Genomic DNA, 14,180 nt, shown 5'->3' on the forward strand with positions numbered 1-14,180 from the left:
GTTACCTCTGAATTTGTCAGTGTGTATTTTCTGAGAATAAAGACATTCCGTTACGTAACCATGGTACCATGATCAAAATCAGGAAATTTGACATTGATACAATACTAATTCATAGTCCATGTTCAGATTTAGCCAATCCTAGTAATTTCCTTTATAGCTACTTTCTGTTTGGTTCAGGATCCAGTTCAGGATCACACATTGCATTTAGTTACGTCTCTTTAGATTCTAATCCAGAACAGATCCTTAGTCTTTCCTCATCTTTCATGATGCCAATTTGTCCCATCACTGGTGATGATAACTTTGATTGCTTGGTTCTGATGATAATTGCTCGGTTCTCCACTATAAAGTTACTATATTTCTCCATTGTAATTATTAAGTAATTTGGGGGGAGATATTTGGAGGCTCTGTAAATATCTTGTTCTTGTCAAACTTTCACCAATAGTTTTACATCTATTGATGAGTCTTGCCTCAATCTATGATCTAGTTACTATGGTGGTTGCAAAATGATTTTTAAAACTCCATCATTTTTCTACATTTATTTTTAGTATCCTATTGTAAGGAAAAGTGTTCTCGCACATTTACTTACTTATTCCTTCAGTTGTTTATGTGTTTGTATCAGCAGGAACTCATTGATTCTTATTTTATTCAATGGGCTACAATCTGTTGCTGTGGTTTATTTTGATGTTCAAATTGGCCCAGATTTGGCCAGTGGGAGTCCTTCAGTCTGGCTCTCATATCCTTTTGACACATTTATGCATTTTTTAAGGGCATTTTTTATTAAAGTGTCATTGATATACAATCTTATGATGGTTTCAAATATACAACACAGTGGTTCAACTTTCACCCATATTATTAAGTCCTCACCTGCTCCACTGCGGTCACTGTCTATCATGTACTAAGATGTTACAAAGTCATTAGTTGTATTCTCCATGCTGTACTACCATCCCAGTGACCTACCTATATTGTGATTGTGAATTATAGTGCCCCTTAATCCCCTTTTCCCTTTCCCCCACCCTCCCCAACCCATTCCTTTTAGTAACCACTACTCCCTTCTCAGTATCTATGAGTCTACTGCTATTCTGTTCCTTCTGTTTTGCTTTATTTTTATATTCCACAAATGAGTGAAATCATTTGGTATTTGTCTCTCTCCTCCTGGCTTATTTCACTGAGCATAATACCCTCTATCTACATCCATGTTGTTGCAAATGGTAGGATTTGTTTTCTTCTTTTGGCTGAATAATATTCCATTGTGTATATGTACCACATCTTCTTTATCCATTCATCTACGGATGGACACTTAGGTTGCTTCCATTTCTTGGCTATTGTAATTAGTGTTACAATAAACATAGGGGTGCATATGTCTTTTTGAATCTGGGATCTTGCTTCCTTTGGGTAAATCCCTAGGTGTGGAATTCCTGGGTCAAATGGTATTTCTATTTTTTGTTTTTTGAGGAACCCCCATACTGCTTTCCACAATGGTTGAACTAATTTACATTCCCACCAGCAGTGTAGGAGGGTTCCCCTTTCTCCACAACCCCGCCAACATTTGTTGTTTGTGTTTTGGAAGGTGGCCATCCTTACTGGTGTGAGGTGATATCTCATTGTGGTTTTAATTTGCATTTCCCTGATAATTAGCCATGTGGATGGTTGACCATGTGTCTGTTGACCATCCACATCTCTTCTTTGGAGAAGTGTCTGTTCAGGTCCTCTGTCCATCTTTTAATTGGGTTATTCGTTTTTTGGGTGTTGAGGTAATTTATATATTTTATAATAATATTATCTGAGGTATCTGAGTTCTTTATATATTTTTGATGCTAACCCCTTTTCCTGTCTTTTTTTTTTTTTGAGCACTTCCTTACTTTCTAGCACAACACAATGTTACAGGCTCATCTTGTGCTTTCCCCACTCAGCCCAAGAATCAGCCGCTTAACCAAAGAGCCCTGTTTCCTGGTATTTATGAACCAATTCATTTTTCTTTTGAGAGCAGTGATGATGTTGGAGAAGTCTCTGGAGTGGAGTTCTTGCAAGAAAACTGGCTTTTTGGAGTTACACATGTATTTTTCCCTTCTTTTCAGTTTTAGGAGGAAATACAGGGTTGCTTTTCTCTGTACAGCCTCACTCTCCCCTCACATCCAGTCTTTTCCACCATCAGCAGCAGCAGTCCGCAAGTGTGGATAAAGTGTGTGATAACAGCATTGAGATAGGATTTTTTCTCACTTCCTGAAATGTTCACTTATTCTTAAAGGTGTATTATTTACTGTTCTTACAGAGTTGGAGAGGTAGCGAGGGAATGGGGGCTAGATCCACGCCTATTAGGCCTTTCACAGACTACGGAGATATGTTTTCACCAATGGTCTGGATGCTGTTTGAGTTAATGGCAGAGGCACATTCCAGGGGGTTTCTGTGTTTCTTTGGGATCAGACTAATGCAAAGGAACAGGAAAGCTATTCCTTTGAGCTACTACCTGAAGGCATTTGGCTTTTTTCTTTTCTGAAGCCTTGAAAATAAAAGAGAATAGTCCTAGCTGGCTCTGATTACAAAACTGAGCTAGGGACTAGTAGGATAAGCCTGAACAGCTCACCCAAAGCAGTTTTAAGTAACTTTATCTTTGATCTAAGGAACCGGAAGTAAGGCTCTATTAAATCCATATGCTTAGCAGTGGTCTTTGAAACACTAATCTGGCTAGTGAAATGCCCTGGCCTTTCCCACCACTTCGCTGGTAAATTGCTACTGATGTGTTAAAGTGCCAGACAGCTCTCATTTATTTTGCTCTCTTGTATGCTTTCTAATGTGTAATCTATCCTCTTGGTCTGGTTAAGTCTTGGTGGGCATAATACACAAATAACCCAACACAGCAGATAAGCAAAAGAAAACACAACCTAAAATGTCAACCTGCAAAAGGAATAGAAAATGTTATTTCTACTATTTAGGTGTCTTCAAATGTTCTTTCCAACCCCCTTAGACCAGGGGTTCCTAACCTGATGTCCAGAATAGCCTTGATGTGTGGGCAAAGCTCTTGAAACTGTATGCAACATTCGAAAAATGCAAGGTGGAATTTTTTCTGAGAACAGAGTCTACAGTTTCCATCATATTCTAAAGGAATATGAAATTGTTGCCTTTTTCTAACTTCTTGCCACGTGCAGGGCATTTTACAGATGAGGAAAGAGAGGCTCAGAAAGGGTAAATAAGTCCTTTAAGGTCACCCACCCAGTAGTGGAGCAGGGATTTGAACAAAGAGTTGTCCAGTTGCAAAGTTTGTGCTCTTTTCACTCCCACACATGCAGGACTACCTCAGGGGAGTCTGTGGTCCCCCAAAGACTACGCACCACTGTCTGAGAAGCTTTCTTTGAAGGGAATTGCTGATGCTAAAGACCCGTCTGGGGAATTAGGCTGCAAGCTGCAGTCACCGCCTGCTCACCACTGAAGGAGCTGTAACACCACAGGATTTCGTCTACCTCTGTCTTCGCCAGATGACACTGGGCAAAAGGGGGCAATTATATGAATAAATAGGAATGATTACAACATGTCTAGCTTCAGCTTTTGCCTGATAAATTGGTATTTATGGTCCATAGAAAGATTCTGACCTTTAAGAAATAAATTTTAATGAGCACATTGCTAGGTTGCAAATCTCAGTAAACCTATTTACACATAAATTATATATGTATGTATTTATATATTCATGAGAACAAGGCTTTGGGGGAACATTTGCTGACAACCATGAACCCTACCTGGGTTTAATAAACAACTATTCACTATAGTCAGAGATATCTCTGGAATATTTAAACAGCATGGTGATAAAGAATAATAACAGCGAAGTTGCTAGTTATTAGTAATTTAGTTTTGGAGTCATTTTTAAGCCTCCTTTTTTATTTTTAAAAATTACAAAGACAATACATTGCAGTTGTGAATGAAATAAAGTCAAACAACACAAAGTAAATCAGGTATAAGGTAAAACGTACCCTACATCCTCTCCACAGAGGTATCTATTCTTTTAGCTTTTTTCCTATGGATTTATTATAAGTGTGTGTGCACATGTGCCTAGGTGTGTATGGGTGTGTATAATTTAAAAAGAGAAGAAGAATATATACATATATACATATTGTTCTACAATTTGATGTATTTTAAGTTAGTATTAACATGGACACATTAGTACCTTTACATCTACCTTATCCATTTTTAGGCTGCATATATATCCATTACATATCATTTATTTAACTGAGCATGGGTGGGCTTTAAGTTGCCTCCAAGTTTTCACAGTTAGAAATAATGCTGTAATAAATTTCCTTGTACATACCTCTTGGTACACGTGGGCTGGAATTTCATAAGGGTTCATAGCTAAAAGTAGAATTTCAGGGGAAAAGTATATGGGCTTTACCATTTTAAATTGGCATACCATTTTTACTAGTTATTTCATTAATTTAACTATTCGTTGAAAATGGATTTATTTTTTAAAGTGAAAGTAGTAGCTATGCATGGTAAAAATCCAAACAATGCATAGAGATAGAAATTAAAAGTAAGTCCTTTCTCTTCAATCCACTTTCGCCAAGTGCCCCTCCCTGAAAGTTAATGATTGTTAACAATTTCCTATGTCCATGCAGATACAACGGAAAATCTGGGTTTACATGTAAATATTCTTTGTTTCTCTTTTTCACAATCGGCATTATCATTACACGCATAGTCTTCTGTACGTTCTTTTCTTGTTTAGTGATATATTTTGGAGATATTTCCATATCAGAAAATACAGAGCTATCTGATTGGGAGCAAATGCTGATTAGGGATATGCTATAATTTCTTCAATGAGCTCTTTTTGCAGAACTTTTAAGTTGTTTCTAGCTTTTAGTTGTGACAAAAGTCTATGGAATTTTTAAAAGGAACGGATGGTGGCAGGAATTTCTTTAAGTGTCCATTTAGGGACTGATCACGAGCTAAAATTCCTCTCTCTCTACGTTGAATGTAATTTCCAAACCTCAGCTCAGACATATGATCCAACATAGGATTTGTTCTGGCTTGTGAATGTATGAAGACAAAGAGTCTTCCTAAAGGTACGCAGGTTAAGTTACTCTTAGTTATGCACTTGAGAAATCTCCTCTTTGAAAAGAATGAAATAGTATGAACCAAGTCCATCCTAGGAAATCTACACTGTATTAAAATGTAGGGTCCTGGTATTTGTGGATCTACTGATTTGTGAAGATTTATTAATTGATCTAATGCTCCTGTTGCCTTGAATTATTTTATGAACTAACCATTCTTGAAATATGCAGAGAATGATTGTATAGTTTATGTACTTTCTAAGGCGTTTGTTTGGCCTGCTATTAAGCTCTCTAAGCAATTACCAGTTCTGATAAGGAAAGTTCCATAGTGATGGGCTCTACTCACTGAAGGCAATTTGGTTCTGCCCTTGTATATCAGTTCTCTGTGCTATCCTCGTTTTTCATCATGGGAGATAAGCAGGAGCTGTTTGGAGTTCACTCAAACCTTATTTGTATTCTCCTGCACAGGGTGACATTCTCCTATAGATTCAGAGATGGAAGTTCTAGCCTGTCTCTCTCCCTGTCACAGAATTCTTATTTCATGTCCTTGCCTGGAAACTGAACAGACACCATTTTGAAAACACTTTTTTTTTTCATCAGCTTAAAGATGCTCATTTCATATTTTTTTCTACCCCACAGGCAGATCTGTGTGTGGCAGTTTCTGGTCACTATTATCTCTCACAAATCTAATAAACACACCCTGAATTACAGTTTCAGAGGTCGTGATTGAAAGAAAAACCAGATGCGACATGTGAGCTAGAAAAACACAAAGATTTAATATGAGGTGATATACCCAAATCGCAGGCAGAATTTGGTACCTTAGCAAATAAATGTTCTACTTAATATTCTGTTGGCAGGTACATCTGCAACAAGATGCCTCATAAATATTCAGCTACTCTATACCTCAGTTCTCCAGCTTCCAATGATTACAATAATACAATTTTGTCCAGAGTGAAGGAGCAAATGGCAATTAAGCCCACAGGCCCCTGTGAATTAGCATGGATTATCCCCACTTTAAAATACAGAGATAACAAATCTCATGCAAATCATTTGTGCAAATGATGGCTTGTTCACAAATGGGAACAGAATGAATGTGGCAAAGCATGTTTGCAAACCTTTCAAAGATGGAGGCCAGACTCCATGGTTTCTATGGTCCCTCCAGTATGAACGAGACATTCAGTTGTCGCTCAACTACCTGCATTTGCTTTTTTAATTAGATTTTTATTGAGATAATTATGTATTCACATGCACCTGAGACCCCTTGTACAATTTCCCTCAACAGTAACATTTTGCAAAGCTATTGTACAACAACCAGAATATTGACATTGATACAGCCCACCAATCTTACTCAGATTTCTCTGGTTGTACTCATTTTTGTGTGTGTATTAAGTTCTATACAATTCTATTACCTGTGTAGGTTTGTGTATCTGCCACACCGTTACAATACTGAACACTTCAAGCTTCAACACCACAAGGATCCCTCATGCCCCACCCCTTATAAACATATCCACCTCCCTCTGGCCCTTTCCCCCCATCCTCCTCTGCTCCCCACATCCCTAGCCTTTGACAACCACTAATCTTGTCCTCTTTTTCTAAAATTTTGTCATTTCAAAAACATTAATACATGGAGTAATACAGTAGGATGTAACTTTTTGGGATTGGCTTTTTTTCCACTCAGTGTCATTCTCTGGAGACCCATCCAGGTGGTTGTGTGCATTCATAGTTTGTTCCTTTCTGTTGCTGAGTAGCATTCCATGGTAGGGGGTACCATAGTTCATACAGCCATTCACTTGTTAAAGACATCTAGACCCCTACCAATTTTTTGCTATTACTGAGGAAACCCTCCCTCTATGAAGCTCTGTGTACAGGTTTCTGTGTGAACATGGTTTTCATTTCTCTGGGATAAATGCCTAGGAGTGTAATTGCTGAGCCATGTGGTAGTTGCACATTCAGTTTTGTATGAAACTGTTAGGCTATTTTCCAAAACAGCTGTAGTGTTTTAAATACCTCATTGACATTGTCTGAGTGATCCAGTTTCTCTGCATCCTTGCCGGCATTTGCTGTTGTCACTCTCTTTTATTTTAGTCATTCTGGTATGTGTAATGATGTTGCATTGTGGTTTTAATTTGTATTTCCCTGATGCCTAATGATGTTGAACATCTTTGGCCGTGATTATTTGCCATCTCTATATTCTCTTCGGTGACCTATCTATTCATGTCTTTTGCCCATTTTTTAAAATTGGATTTTTTTTACAGCTGAGTCTTGAGCATTCTTTATATATTCTAGCCCTTTGTCGGATACATATTTTACAAATATTCCCCTAGCCTATAGATTGCTTTTTAAAAATCCTTTTCCTGTGGGCTTTTATGGAGCAAAAGCTTTTAGTTTTGATTAAGTCCAGTTTATCAATTTTTGTAGATCATGCTCTTGGTGTTAAGAACTCTTTGTTTAGTTTTAACTTTGTATCCTGCAACCTTTCTGAACTCACTTTTGTTTGTTTTCTATTCCTTGGAATTTTCTACATAGACAATCATAGAATCTGCAGTGCCTTTTCTTTCTTTTTCTTTCCTTCCTGGAGTGCCTCTGACTCCCAGTGCTATGTTGCATCTGACTGGGGAGAGCGGACACCCACCCTTGCCTAGTTCCCAATCTTAGCAGGAAGACATGCAGTCTTTCACTGAATGCTGTGGTTGATTTTAGCTGTAGGTCTCCTGGTGATGTTCTTTGTCAAGTTGATATAAATACTCTCTGGTCCTAACTAGCTAAAAAATTTTATTATGTGGGATTTTGTCAAATTCTTTTTCTGTATGAATTAACCATGAGCATGTATCATGTTTGCTAACCCATTGTAATTAATTGCTAGACTTGGAGTTGAAAGAATCTTTAATTCCTATGGATCTTGGTTAAAAAGCGACTGACATTTGATTGGATTGCCTTTATTTGGGATATGAGTGATTATTCGAGGCAAACATTTGAGGGCATGGCTGTAATTTGGGGTCCCCACTGGGTTTAGGCCTGGGCCTGCAAGAGCACCTTCATGGTTTGAATTAACACTGTGATGCTCTCCTCTCTGGTTAACGTCTCATTATTTGGGGTGATTGCTTTTTCTTGAGATGTTCACCACTCGCAAAACTTGGTTTTATTAACTAAGTTTGTCTCTCCTTGGTTGTTTTAAGTAAAGTCTCTTCTCTCTCCTGGGTTTGTAGTGGTTCTGTGTACATTGAGGGCATGCACTTATGGGTACTAGACAACGAGCGCACACTGTCTTATTTCTCCTCTGCATATTTCACTTGGGGCAATCTCATCTTCTCAACACTACACCTCTCTGGGTCTAACCTCTAAATAAAGGGATGGAATACAGTCTCCAAGACTTAGTTCTAAAATTCTGTGATTTTAACTAAGGAAGACTTGAGTCTTTCTTAATTAAAGGAAAAAATTGATATAATAATCCCTCTGGAAAAATACCTTTCACCTGAAAGATTCAATGGGAGGTTTGCTGAGATACAGAAATCCAGGCTTCAGGTTAAAATGAAACAATTTGAGCTGCATTATTTTCTAAGAGACCCAGTACCTAAAATGCCACCTGCTTGGCAATTTTGTTCAACACATTTGTTTTCCTGTGTCCTATGCTTTTCTTTGAGATGCTTACTGGAAGTGTTAATAACAATTAACATCCGTAGCTCAGCCCTCTCAAGATAAAAATATCAGGCCGAACTCCCACCCTACGAAAAGAGTTCCCCATTACTTGTTAGGATTCCTCTAACAGTGTTCTTTGCCGCTTCGAAGAAGGTAACTTAGGCTTTTGAGGTTATTTAGCGTTTTATTGTTTTCCTAAAAAGTAAGTGCAGCTCAATCATTAATCATTTGTAAAGAAATGGGAATTGTACTCTCCTTTCAACAATTAGTACACTCATAAAGAGTGCATTCAGGTTCTAGGATGCCACGGTCCTCAGGTGTGATATAAAGCACACTTTAACAGGTTTGCTAAGCCAGTTGGCTGTGGCAAAATCACCTGCAAAAATGGAAACAAAGATCCTGACAATTCTCCTTTTACTTGTAGCTAGGGACAAATTTGAAGGCAGAAAGCTTGAAATGCATATTGTGCTGCTGACATATACCCATTCCTTGATAAGACCTAAAGAATGTGAATCTGATCATTCAATGTTGCAAAATTCAGTGGAAAAGTACTTCTTATATGATTTTGACTTTTCCCCTTATAAATGTGGGCACTTTCATCAACACATCTCTATCGTCAGTTGCAGGCTTCTAATTGTCACTCATTCTACTTGCTAATGACTACAAAATCCTAAAGAACATCCTACACACATCTCAGAGGTTCTACATATGCAAATTAAAAGTAATTTTAATGCTCAAGACAGTGAAACAAGTGAGTAGATTATCTACCTCCCTAATTATTCCTACATCATAGGCAATATGTTTCCAAGGCAGATAAATTCAAAATGCTAATTTCCCAATGGTAAGTATGCACGATTTCATCTTGGTTGATTTGAACTGGAAAACAATTATGACTCAATGATGAATTTTACTGTGTACCATTTTCACCTGGATGTTTCACTATCACCCTCAATTCCACTTATCAAAGTCTGAATTCAGTATTTTTCTTCTGAGAGAGGCTGCCTTCCCAATTTTCCTATTTCTATGAATATTGCCACCATTCTCAAAGTTGCCCAAAAAGCAAAATTTGAGTTCTCTGAGATGTCTCTGTCTTCTTCATCTCTTAAGCATCTTTGTTATCATAACCTGTCAGTTCTTCCTTTCCAATAGCTGTAAAATTAGGAATTCCCATGCTACTCTCATCTCATTCCAAGCCATTATCATTTCCACTTACTCAGTTTAGCCTACAAATATTTACTGGCCATCAACCATGTGCCGGGCTCTGTGCTAGGTGCTAGGGATAGAACGATGAGCAAAGAAAGGTGAATCCCTGCCCACGTGGCACAGTGGGGAAGACAGGCCCTAATTAGCACACACAAGTGCAAAACTGCAGCCGTGACCAGTACTGTGAGGAAGCGGTATGAGGTGTCAGAAGGCCTAGAATGGGCTATGGTCACAGAAGCCAAGGGAAGTAGGCTTCCCTGAGAAAGTGACACATGAGCTGAGATCTGAAGGCTGAAAAGAAGTTAATTAGTTGAAGAAGAATGGGAAGAACATTCTAATTAGAGGTAACGGGACATCTATGTTGGTTTTGTAGTGGGAAAGTGAATGCCAGGTATTGGAGACTGAAACAAGGTGGTGGACTGAAGCCCAGAAAACAAGGGAAAAACGTCACACAAAGTGTGGCTAGAGAGGTAGGTAGGGAACAAACCGTGCATAGATTTATAGGCTGTATTAAGAAAAATCTTTTTTTTTTAAACCTATGAGTAGGGAAATCCACTACAGGGAGCTGAGTGTATGAATGTGTGTGTGTGTGCATGTGGGCACAATCAAATTTACATTTCAGAAAGATCGTTCTAATTGCATCATGGAACAGATTGGAGGAGGCCTTAGAGTAGAAGCAGAGTCCAGCTGGGAGGCTACTGCAGTAGTCCAGGTCAGAGATTGATGGTAGGTTGGGAAGTGCTAGAGACAGAAAGAAACAGATGGAGTCAAGAGATATTTAGAAGATAAGATCCATACGACAAGATTATAGGTGGCAATGGCAGATGAGAGGGAACATAAAGGAGACAAAGGGAGAAAGATGGTGCTGAAGGAATACTGAAAGATGACCCAGTTTGGAGAGAAGATAATGAATTCAAGTTGGGGCATATCAAGTCTGAGGTATTAGTGACATATCCAAGAGATGATGTTAAGTAAGCAATTGATCATATAAACATGGAGCTCAGAATAAAAATTGGTCTAGAGATATAACTTTGAGATTCATCTGTGTATGGGTGTGAACTGGAATCCTAGCTGTGGAGAATAAGAAGAGAAGAGGTGCTGAGACCAAGCCTTGGGAACTTCAATATAAAATGGTCAAGTAAAATAGGAAGAGTCTGCAAAGGAGAGAGAGAAGGAGTGGCCCGACAAGTAGGAGAAAACCCAGGAGCACCTTATGTCACGGAAGTCGATGACAAGAGTACTTAAGAAGGAGGGCATGGCCAACACATAGTATTTGTCTATTTGGAGGCCATTGGTGGCCTTAGTGAGTGCTGTTCAGTTGAATGATGATGGCAGAAGCCAGATGAGTGTGGACTAAAGAATGGGGTAGGTGTGTGGAGAAAGTCAGATAGATAAACTTTTTTTAAAGAAGTTTGGCTGTGATGGGGAGGAGAGGAATAAGACAGTATCTGTGGAGGGATTTGGGGCTTTTACTTTTTCTTTTTTATTAAAGTACCATTGATATATAATCTTATGTTGGTTTCAAATATGCAGCACAGTGGTTATCCATATTATTAAATCCTTACCTCCGCTAGTGCAGTTACTATCTGTCAATGTAGTGAGATGTTACAGAATGGTTGACTATATTCTTGCTGTAGTACCATCCCCATGACCAACTTATATTGTGATTGTGAATTATTATGGCCCTTTATCCCCTTCGCTGTCCCTGTCCACCTGCCTCAACCCCTTCCCCTTGGTAACCACTAGTCCCTTTTCTGTGTCTATGAGTCTACTGCTATTTTCTTCCTTCTGTTTTGCTTTGTTTTTATACTCCACAGATAAGGGAAATCATATGGTATTTATCTTTCTCCACCTGACTTATATAACCTAAGTGTCAATTGATAGATGATGGATGAAGAAGATGTGCTCCATATACACAATGGAATATTATTCAGCCATAAAAAGAAAATAAATCCTCCCATCTGCAACAACATGGATGGAGCTAGAGGGTATTATGCTCAGTGAAATAAGCCGGGGGCCTTTACTTTTCACTTCAAGAGACTGGAACATGTTTAAATCAGGAGGGAAAGGCTCCTTAGGGGAAGGAGGGATGACTGCTGGTGTAAGGGTTCTGAGATGGTAGCACAGCTAAGTTTCTATCATCTTTGATGATTTTTGTCATATGAAGTACCAGGCCCAGTTACTTGATAAACATGTGGGGGTCGAGTTTGAGAATGGGGAAGGTTTTAAATAGTTATTTCAGAGAGTAGGAGCATAAATTGAACAGAGAAAAGTAGCAGGATGGCTGGACAGTGTGAAGAGCCTTTTTGAGACTGGTGATCATGAATCAATAGAAATATTAATTCATCCTCTTATTTGACTGTATCCAGCAGGGCTTGACTGCTCCAGGGCAGGTATGGAGGCAAGGGCTAGTTGGGTTGGCACAGAGTTGGTGGGTGTGAGGTGGGGAGGACTCTATCATACTCCTAAGGAGTCTCCTTGCCTTCAGTTTCTTCCCATTTCTACCCATCCTGTACAAGGTCATCAAATTCGTTTTCCTTGCAGTGACTCTTCCTCAACTCACTCTCCTTGCTCAAGAATCTACATCCTTTTAAATGGTGTAGTTATTAAGAGCACAGACAATAGAACTTGGTTTGAATTCCAAGTGTGAACTTGAGCAATTCATGTAGTTTAAGACACTCTGTTTCTTCAACTCTAAAAATAGGATAATTGTGGTATCTATGTTATAAGGTTGTTAGGTGCATTAGAGGAGACAGCATGTAGCACAGTGCTTGGCTCGTAGTAAGTGCATGGAATCTGCTATATTATCTTCTCTTATCTGTGTCTCCACACTTCCCTTCTGATCCCATTCTAGTCTGACATTCTTTCTCACTCCTATCCAGTATACTCCCTCCCAGCTAGACTGATCTTTTCAGTGCCTCCATATTCATTGCCATGTGTTTCTGCCTTCTCTACCCAAAGACCCCACCATTTCTCAAAGGCCCACATCTTCTAAGAGAAATTGGCCTGAAGGCAGTGTTCATCTCTCACTGCACCTATGTCTGATTGCATTTTAGAGATTTGAAACCTGATTTTATATTCCACTCTTCACTTTATTACAAACTGTATTATAATTCTATTGTCTTTTGTTTTGTTTTAAAAATGTTATGTTATATTTTGTCCAGAAATTTTTCAGTAATGTAAGACTTTTCTAGTAAGAATATAAGACCTTTGAGGGACAGAATCCTGCCATAAATTCTATACATTTATCACAGGACCTAGAACAGTATTCACAATACTTGTTAAATTTAATTGACTCTAATTTGAGACATAAGCTAGGCTCCAGTGATTTTCAAAGTGGGGTTCACCATTCTAGGGGATACACAGACAATACATTAAGACTGCAGCAAGGAAATACTGTAAAACTGCTATATATATTTATTTATTTTGCTCATATCCTGGTGACATTTCTACTTGTATGTTTATAATGTACATAATACAAATTTTAATTATATATATACATGCATACACTATTGATAAACAAATATATATATATATATATATACACACACACACACACATAAGTGGTGCATGTTCAAGATTTTTAATCGTGGGGTTCCAGATCAAAACATTTTCGATCTATAGTGTTTAGATGAGAACTAGAAATTTGACCAAGTCTAAAATAACAAGACTTCATTGAACACAGTTAATTTTTTTGAGTACTCACTGTGCGCCAGGTGCTATGCCAAGTGTTTTACATACATTAACTCAATTCTCAAAACAATTTTAGAAGGTAGGTGTTATTATCTCACATTACAAAGGAGGAAATTGAAGCACAGAGAGGCTAAGTAAGTAGGCTCAGGTTCCATAAGAGATGGAGGCAGGATTTAAAACTATATCTACTTGAATGCAAAATTGGTCCTACTTTTGGGAAGATTTTTAACTACATAATCCAATTTCTTTAATAGATATAGGACCATTCAAGTTCCGTATTTCTTCTTAAGTGAGTTTTGATAACTTGTGTCTTTCAAGAAATTTGTTCCATCTCCCAAAGCGAATCCTCCTAATCACTGCATTACTCTAGCATGTATCCCTCTTTTAGGAGTGCCTGTATTTTTTTATGGAGACACTATGGAGTGGATGTCCTCCTACTTGCCATTTAACCAGGGCCTTATGAGAACCACATAGAGATTTTAGAAAGTAGAAAATCATCTTAAGAAAAACCAAGTAATCAAGTGATTTGATTACATCTGATACATACCTCCTCTTAAAAACATGAGAAAAAATTGTAGAGCTTTTTTGTAAAGAATTGTCTCTGATTTCTGAAGTGAA

The 14,180-nt window shown here is 38.2% G+C and overlaps 1 protein-coding gene across 1 annotated transcript in view; it reads left to right on the forward strand.

Annotated features, from left to right (window-relative positions):
* Nucleotides 1-14,180, forward strand: part of ADGRG4 (adhesion G protein-coupled receptor G4) — a 98,554-nt gene that overhangs the window by 12,120 nt on the left and 72,254 nt on the right. The gene's annotated exons all lie outside the window — the stretch shown is intronic.

This window comes from Manis pentadactyla, chromosome X, assembly GCF_030020395.1.
Source record: "Manis pentadactyla isolate mManPen7 chromosome X, mManPen7.hap1, whole genome shotgun sequence".
Classification (NCBI taxonomy): Eukaryota; Metazoa; Chordata; class Mammalia; order Pholidota; family Manidae; genus Manis; species Manis pentadactyla.